Source organism: Paroedura picta, chromosome 10 (genome assembly GCF_049243985.1).
Source record: "Paroedura picta isolate Pp20150507F chromosome 10, Ppicta_v3.0, whole genome shotgun sequence".
NCBI lineage: Eukaryota > Metazoa > Chordata > Lepidosauria > Squamata > Gekkonidae > Paroedura > Paroedura picta.
This window is the reverse complement of record NC_135378.1, coordinates 59,608,680-59,618,145: the sequence shown is the minus strand read 5'-3', so window position 1 is coordinate 59,618,145 and position 9,466 is coordinate 59,608,680. Positions and strand designations below refer to the sequence as shown.

Sequence of the window (9,466 nt, the reverse complement as noted above, 5' to 3'; positions counted from 1 at the left end):
AGATTTTGGAAGTTAAGCAGGAACGACCATGTTTAGGACACGGATGAGAGTCCACCAAAGTTGCTATGCAGAGACAGGCACTGGCAAACCAGCTCTGTTCAGCTGTTATCTTGAAAACCCAATCATATTTCCAAAAACTGCTGTGACCAGATGTCACTTTGCACCACCAAATGGATTAAGATCTAATGAAAGAATAGATTTAAATGAAATTCTGGTTTGGTATTATACAATTTATACTTTTTTTCTGAATGAGAGAACAAAGTTTTGTTCCAGTGGCACCTTTAAGACTAAAAAAAGTTTATTTCTGTGTATAAGCTTTCATGCACATGCACAGTTCTTCAGATACATTGAAATAAAAGTCACCAAACATTGCATATAGGTGTGTATGGGGGAAGGGAGTTGCCAGATGGATAACTGATATAGCTAAGAGGGGGTTAAGGCACATTGCAAGACCTGTGAATATGTGCTGCCCTGCCAGGCTGCACCTGCATGGCCAGGTAATTGTGCCAGAGCAGAGAGCTTGCCCCAAAGTCCAGAGTCCAGTCTGGGAGGTTGGGAGCCAGGAGAGACAGAGTTCACAGGAACACAGGGTGGGGAGTGAAGTCAAAGCGAGCTGTAGTCAAAACCAGATAGAGCAGGACAAAGACAAAACACAAACTGGAAGCAGGAACGGAAATGAAAGTCAAGGAGCCAAAGTGTGGTCAATAGAGAAACCGGGAGTCAAACAGCCAGAGCAAAGATATCAGACAAGCCAGAGGTCAAAGAGCCAGGAATTGCAGGAACAGAGCTTTGCTGTGGCAGAATAGGAGACTCAGGAGCCAGACACGGTAATTCATGCATTGACCCCACACAGGGCTGTGCCTCAAGGCTCTGCTGAAATAGCCAGAAGCTGGATGGACAGCTTTCAGCCAGAGAGCCTGCAGCTGGAGCTAACCCTCATCAGAGAAAGGAGCTGCAGCTGGATCCCATCTATCCAGACAGTGAGCTACTAAGCATGCTGATCTTCTGATAGCTTTCAGGGTAAATTGCCTCTTACTCAGGTGCTGTTCAAGGCTTGCAGGAGCTTTGGCCTGAGGCTACTAGTGCTTCTCCTCTGGTGATTCTTCTGGACTGGTGGCTGCTTTATCCAGGGGCCTGATATAGTATCCACCTGGCAGGGCCCAGGCTACTCGTCATCAGGCTGGTCTGAAGTCACCTCTCCCGAAGGCACCAGAAGTCGGTCAGGTGCCTGATATGTATCTGGTCAATAAAGATGCCATCAATTTATTGGAGGTATGAGAGGTGTGAGTGGGGAGGGGTTTTGGAAGTATTGCTTCAAGTTGGCCATTAAAGATGTTAGCATATATAGAGGGATTTTTGTTTATAAGATGGCTATCACTTGCAGAGCTCTTAGTAGCCCTGTCCCTCCTGGATCATGAAATTACTCTTGAGAGTCTGTAATTTTGTGATACATCAAGGGCTGTTTCCAATATCAGGGATAAGCTTTTAAAAGTAATCATGAGCATTGTTACCTCATGTGATTTTTCCAGAGCTGCATCTCTGCATCATATATGAACGAAAAGTACAGTGCATTAGATGAATATTTCAAGGCAAATATTTCAAGACTTCAGTAACACCTCAACAGGGCAGTAATCCTCCACAAACAGCCCACTCCACCAAATTCTGTTATTTATTACCAGAACATCATGGGATCTAACTGCAGGTAACCATGCCTCACCACAACAAAAGATAATTGGCCTAAAGATGCACTGTGGAGAAATGGCATGATTTTCAAAGGGATCAGAAAACAAGGGATAACCAGCACTGGCCTCTCCGGAGAGACCAGCTTTTCCCCTGAAAGATCTCCCCCTCCCCCTGCTAAAGCAGGCGCTGGTCCAATAAGCAGGTCATATGTCAATTTAAAAACTGGGGCCATGTTCGTTAATATCAGAATTAAAGTTAGTTGTAGTAGGAAATGAACCCAATTTTTGTTTCTTTCAGTGGAAAATATTTTTGATATATACGACTCCACACTCAATGAGGGTGAAATTGGGGGGGGGGGTGTACTTTGACCCAAGAGATCCTTTCTATCAAATTGTATACATGTAGAATAAAGGGCCCTCATTTTAGAGGCAACTAATGTTATCATTTGCACAGCAGACATTGGCAGATTTGAATTGACACGAGTGTCAGCTTGTTCCATCTTCCCTGGGAATTTAAATTGAATGTGTCTATTCAGGGTGGTGCTTTTGTTTTTTGCAAAATTGAGTTCATAGAAGGGGAGATTTAAATCCTGCTTCTTCTCCAGTCTTACTTTGTGCATCATACAATGTTTTTCTCCTATTCTAGTTTATTTTCTGTATTTTACCAGGCTGGTGGAAAATATTCAAGGCATGGGAGCACATTTCAACTCCCCTCAACTGTATATTTATTTTCTTTGAAGATAGAACCCTTTGCTTTACAAATGAATGGACACACATGCATATTAGGTTCCCTCCATGGCAGTAATAAAGATGTCTTTGTATTCTCAGATTCTGCACCATTGCTCGTGTCAAAGAGAAATAATAGGATTCTTTGTGATCACTGATTGCTCTTGTATCTCTTAAATGTGTGTGTGCCACGATCCCCTGTTTCTACCTCCAACCTATTCTTTATTTGTGTGATAGGAAGACCGACAAGAGAAGAGCAGAGCCTGAGCTTATGTTTCTGTTTCATGTACTCTCTTCTGCCTTTCCAACTTGGCAACATGTACAAGCAAAACACATAATTGCAGTTGGGCTGGCTGCTTAATGTGTGTATATCTATGGCAAGCCAAAGACTTTGTATCTATGACCCCACCCCCACCTGCCCTGCTTGCCAGGAGGTTCAAGCAAAACTTTGCCCTTACCTATCATAAGCTTCAAAGCTGTTACAAATTCATGGCCCGTGCTTGCAAGCAGAAAGATCTACCAATGCTAGTGAGATGAAAAAATTATTGGAAGAAAGCAGAAATGTCATGCAAAGAAATGCAAACCAGGGCCCATTTGGCAGGCAGTTATGCTGACTGCACAATATTTGACTTGGACACGTATTTTCTGAGGAAGATTTCTCCCTCTCTGCACTTACTTCCTGTTTCCTGGGAAAATGAAACCAGAAGAACCAAAATAATCAGCAGCCTGTGGCTGCCATTGGTGATGCGGGGGGTGGGGGTGGCCAAGGAAGCAGCAACAGGGGGTATGCCGGGGCACACAAGGCCGGTGTTGTGCATAGGAGGTGGGGGCGAAAGTAGCTAAATAGGCACCATATTCACCCACCTTGCTCTCTCCATGCCTCAGCAGCCAGAACAGCTTCCCTCTCTCCCACCGAGTGATTTTTATGTTTGGTTCATGTTAATGTTTGTGTTCAGTTCTATTTGCCGCAGCTGCAGATTAGGGATGGTAGACGTCTGTTGGCAGGGAGTCCAGTTTGTGTACTGGACTTCCTAGGTGTTGGTGGGGTCTCCTTAATGAGACCGGCAGATAATGAGCATGGCCTACCCAGCTGGGAGGCCAGGAGCTCGTAGCCAAGTGGCTTAGGATTACCAAACTGAAGTGGATGCCTGGTGGACCAGGGTTCCCCCCCTGGTGAGAATTCCGGATGCAAGGGCCTGTTCTCCCGGCTGGGATGGAGCGGGGCTCATGGCATCCAGAGACCCTTGGGTCAAGCAGCCTAATGGCTGAGGGGTCAGGCTTCCCTACCATGCTGGGCCAACCCTTCTGGGGGAGGCATAATAAATGGCTGTGGCCATATTAATGCTAACACAATTTGTGTCTTCATTGGCAGTACTGCCAACCTGCTAACCAACTATCCCATTTCTGCCTCAAACAGTTGGGAATAATTCTCTTCAGATGTGGAAGATTTAGGCAATATTATTTGGGTCAAATCTTGGTAGTACTCCTGCGACTGAATATGGCATAAATGTTTTGTCTTCCTTATTGTCGTGGACTCTTTTTGCTATCTTAAGATATGATATTTTAATAAAAGCATATTTGACTAATATTTTATTATACATAGTCTTAACATTAGATGCTTGCACTAAATCAAACTTCAAAGGTTAAGTGAGTTTATCGGAACACCTTTTGTATGCTTAGGCAATGATAGGAAAAACAGTATTTGGACCTATCCTTAGTAGCATTCTTAACACTGCATGCAATGTTGCCCTTACCTGGATGGGGCAGACTGGCCTGATCTCATCAGATCTCAGAGGATAAGCAGGGTTAATACTTGCATGGAAGACCAAGGAAGGAATTTAAGGATTAATTTAAATAGGATCATAGAGAAAAGAATTATGTCTGAACACTATATGATTCTTTACACAGAGCCTGCTGGGAGATGATGCTGTGGTGAATGCATGCAGCAGAAGGAAGAACATATTTAAAAAAATCCTATGCCACCTGATATCATCACTTTTTGAAAACTGCTGCTATAGTGGGATTGAAAGCAGAGAAAGCTATGATGTAGCTCTGTACCCCTTAATTACCTAGATTAATTCACTTTAATTTTGCTCAAATACAAGGATTGTGGAAATGAGCATTAGGCATGATAATATGCTCTCTGGCACCTGTGTTCTTTGCATTTTTGCCCACATTTTAGCTTAGAAAGATGAGCTATATTCTCCCTAATGATGGTTTGGAAATCTGTTTTCAGCTTATTTATATGCAATCTCACTTAGCCTAGAATTAATTTTTGTATGTTTTTTCCCCCTCAGTTATGAATTTTCCTTGCTTGCTTTTTTGTTTGTTTGTTGAAATAACGGGTTTCCTTGCCATTAGTCATTCTACCAGACACAGAACATTTGGTCACAGTATACTGTATTTCTCTTACTGAATTTTTTTCTGAGATGGAATTCTTGTTGTGCCAAAATCTTGACCAAGGGAGAGTAAAAACGGGGGTGGTTAAGATAGGAAATTCAATGAAAGATAGATATGGATCCAGGGCTTGACTGAAGAATTTCTTGAAGATGTATGCCGAAGGAATTACTTCCATGGCCAAGTAAATAAATAAAACACCACCCATTGATTTTGATTTTTAAAAATGTATTAATAAATCCTGCATTTAGATCTGGTAAATGTTAATCTAAACAAGATGCTTTATCCTGATGGTTTTATAATTGCTGTTGGTAATAAATCATTGCTGACAAAGGTTCGCTTCACAAAAATTAGTCATTGTATTAGGTCCCTGGATTTCTTTGGAGCACGTTTTAGACTATTGAACTCCTGGGCAATCTAATATTATTGGTGCTGAACAAGTGCAGGAAGCTCTTTGGCATTAAACAACTCAAGAAGTACCACTGCAGCTCCTGTTTTAATCACTAAAATATATACAGACTAGAAATTAAGCCCGCTGTAAATATTATATAGCGGGCACTAGACCCCCGCCCCCCAGGTTGCAGCCATTCCCAGGCGGAAGGTAAGGCCGATCGGCGGCTCTCTGAGCTGGTGATCGCCCTGGCCGGCCAGCTGGAAAGGGCTCCCCCACCCTGGGCAGCCGCCTTTCCCAGATGGCCGGGCAGGGCGATCGGCGGCTCTGAGCTGGCGATCACCCTGGCCGGCCAGCTGGGAAAGGCTTTCTTCCCCCCCCCCGGGCAGCTGAAGAGCCTGCTTCAGGGCAGGGGAATAGTCAGGGCCGGTGCACTTCCCCCCTGCTGCCTCCCGGCCGAGGCCCACCGCCTACCTGCTGTGTCAGCGGGTAGGCGGGTAATGGCGGCTGTGGGTTGAAGGCGGCCGACGTTGGGGGGTGGGTGGGCGGGGCGGGGGGCACTTTGTGCCTCCTGATTCGTCAGACCGGGGCCAAGGGACCAATCACGATGATACTTCTGATGCTCTAAGGGTCTCATCCAGACAGAGTTTTCTGTCCCATGCTGTTTTGCTTATGTGTTTCTATGAGATGTTATCATGCAGAGACATAACTGGTTTGCCACCAGTTGGGGGATTGGCATACAGGGGGTTTTGTCCAGGAAAGGAATTTCTGCTTTGATTATGTACCAGCCTGATGTTTGGTTTTAGGTATTTGAAAATGTCCTGTAGTTAAATTCCAAGGAAACAGAGATTATTCTAGTTGACCCCTGCTGCCTTCTGAATGACATTCTAGTCTCCATAGATCCCTTTGATTACAGAATTGTAGAAACTACAATTAGATTTTGGAACCATTTGGCTGTTTATGATCCTAAATTTAATTTTTGTTGTTTTTTTTATTGTGGCTGAATTTATCCATTAATTTAGTGAGGATAGACAAATTACTCATGAAAATCGTTTGGTTTCATAGATAAGACATTTAATTCCTAAAAAAAAATGTGTCAATTTTATGTTTGCTGGGGAGACATTCTACCTGCCTAGGATTGTGCTATGGACAGAGTATATAGATGGGTGATAGCCAGGAAGCTATTTTGCAATCCTTAGAACTCTGATTACGATATTAAGCCAATTCCAAAAGGAGCCCTGATTAGATAGAACACTAATTAAATATGGATATACTTTACTGTTTGAAAGATTAAGTTTTATTTGTGAATTTGTATATTGCAACAGAACCTGGACAACCCTTCTCCCAGCTATGTTAGAAAGTAGCTTGGCTGTGGAATTAACTTTAAATATTAATTAATTTGCACTGAAATTTAGCAAGCATTGGAATATTGATTTTTAAAATCCTGGATACTGTTTTACAAGTCTTGATATGTCTTAAATCCCATGATGATTTATTTTGAGGATCATTCTGGAAGATTCAGTGTGTATATACACTTCAAAACAGCATTTGTTATCAATATTTGATATTCTGATGTTTCTCTTCAACCTGTCCAGGTCTCTTGAAATGTTACCCTCCTGAACTCCTCCACAGTCTGGTGACATGAGATGCGAAGGTAGGGGAAAAACTGATTTTGAACCCTAATAAGAAATGTTGTGTAACAACTTAGGGGATGGCACATCCCCCCAAGCTGAATAATTATCTAATGACTCCAGTCCCAAAGCAAGGAAGAATGAGTAGTAATTGTAAAATGAATCCTTCATTAAAACACACTCACACTATAAATTATCTGGAAAAGCTCTACTGAGACAGATGAAACAGACTCATTTTGCAAAGGAACTCCAAGGTTTAATACTTGGTAAGCTCCTTCTTATACTATTGTTCCTTTAGAAAGCAAACCAAAGGTAGTAGGTCCCATTTTAGTGCCAAAATGTTTCAGGTCCAGTGACAAAGTCCAGGAACAAGGGAATAAACTGGTGAGTTATATATTTATATATAAATATAGGTATGGGTACGTATGTAGTAGTAGTAAGTCTATTTAATTCACCACAACTGTAGAAATAAAATACAAAACATATCTGTTCGCACCAAAGTGATACAGGAGAGTGTATGTATATTCTATCCATATAAGTTTTTCATATAAAATTATATTGAGATAGGCTAAGTAAAAACAATTAAAATAGTACGTAGGGCAAAAGTTAAAAAAAATCCTTTAGGTACCAACATTTTATAACTTCTCAGTGTTTTAGCTGCTCAAACTACTCAGATGTGGCTAATTTTAGTTCTAAACAGGCTCAGATGTTTTTAGCTAATTATACTGCATTCTGGGAACCATTAAACAGAGGGTCAAACAGAGGATAAGAATCAAAATTGAAGGTACAGAGCTAGCTTAACTTATACCTATAGTTTAAAATACTAACACCAGAGACAGGGATAGTGAGTGCACAGATAAAACTAAACCTGATAGTTTAAAGACAGCTAGGTCTTAAAAATAGTGGGTCCAATTTTAAACTAAATCTATTTTTAGCTCATTCTCTCTATGAAGAGGAAGTTTTTTTCCTACAAGAAAATAAGTAGTTATATGCCTCCTGTTAACAGCAGAAGATATTCAGATAAAGTTCCCTTAAATCTAGCCTAGAAGGGCAAAATGAATATTTGAAATTAAATCAGTATTTGAAGTAACTGGCAGCCTGGAAAGGAGAAGTACTTTTGTCTGAGAAACTCCTTTTCAGCAATACCTATTGTTAATCAACCAGAGGCTGAGTCAATCATCCTCCTTTACTAGTTGGCTCTCAGTCAGTGTGATTGCCTTCAGTAGGGGTGGAGTTTTGGCCCAAGCAATTTATTTAGGACTAGGCCCCAGTTTTGTGAGTTTAGCACAGTGGTCCCCAACCACCGGGCCGCAGCCTGGTGCCAGGCCGCGAAGGCCCTGGCACCGGGCAGCGGCTCCCTCTCCCCCCCCCCCGCAGTAAGAAACTTCCCAGGCTGCAAGCTTGTGGCCCGGCAAGAAGAAGAAGAAGAAGAAGAGTTTGTTCTTATATGCCGCTTTTCCCTACCCGCAGGAGGCTCAAAGCGGCTTACAGTCGCCTTCCCATTCCTCTCCCCACAACAGACACCCTGTGGGGTGGCTGAGGCTGAGAGAGCCCTGATATCGCTGCTTGGTCAGAACAGCTTTATCAGTGCCATGGCGAGCCCAAGGTCACCCAGCTGGCTGCATGTGGGGGAGTGCAGAATCGAACCCAGCATGCCAGATTACAAGTCCGCACTCCTAACCACTACACCAAACTGGCTCTCTATACTAGCCTTTGAGACAGAAACTCTTTAAGAACAACTTTAAATAAATTTTAGCTACTGTGTTTTTTGTTTAATTTCCCCCTCTCCTTTTCTGTCCACTTTATAGTAGTTTAATGTAAGTTAAGTTTTTTTACTTGGAAGGTCTCTCCAGCATTTCATATAAGTACTCTATGAAGGGTATACCTGTGTATATACAAACTTAAAAGTTTCCTTGTGAAATTTAGCTCTGGAAGTCTTTATTTTCATCATTCTCTGCTTCTTCACTCTGAATTGTCTTGTTAAATGTATCTAATTTGGATGTTTGTGTTTGCATATAAATGGCCTATAAGTTGCTTATAAATGGTGTATAATGTGTAAATTGCTTTAAGATGGTGTAAAAAAATTCAAACCTAAGCAATGAAATGAACAAAATGAAAAAGCCCATAGCATAAACATACAAAAATATAAATAAACAGAAAGTGGTGTATTTGACATTATGCCTGTTGTTGGCCCAGATCCTTCAGATAATTTTGTTCCTTTGCATTTGGTGCACAGAATTTGGAAATAGAGCCCTTAGGACAGTTTTGAAATCCTAGTGCAGGGATTTGCCTGTACTGATGGTGTCATATGTATTTCAGAAGTAATATAACATATTCATATCAAGGAAAGCAGTATTCATGATATGTGATTTGCAACAGGAATTTTAGACCAGGCTACTTATTATAGTTGCAAATAATTGCTTGACAAATATAACTATTTGAATAGCTAGAAAATAAACTAATCCATGTATGATTCAGTTTGTCATGGTTATGGTGGGTGTCAGGAGGCATAGTGGCCAGGGACTGAAGACTGGTGATCGGATGAATTAATATGGAGGCAAGTATATTCCTATATAAGACATGGTCTGCTATTTTAGAGACCCTAGTGTCATGGGAAAACATATCTGAACAAAATGAAC

The 9,466-nt window shown here is 41.7% G+C and overlaps 1 long non-coding RNA gene across 1 annotated transcript in view; it reads left to right on the top strand.

Annotated features, from left to right (window-relative positions):
• The first annotated feature begins 1,093 nt into the window (after positions 1–1,093).
• Positions 1,094–9,466, top strand: part of LOC143819806 (uncharacterized) — a 286,700-nt gene continuing 278,327 nt past the window's right edge. The window contains exons 1-2 of the long non-coding RNA XR_013225099.1: positions 1,094–1,272; positions 6,792–6,850. This is a non-coding gene — a long non-coding RNA (uncharacterized LOC143819806). The remainder of the gene's footprint in view (positions 1,273–6,791; positions 6,851–9,466) is intronic.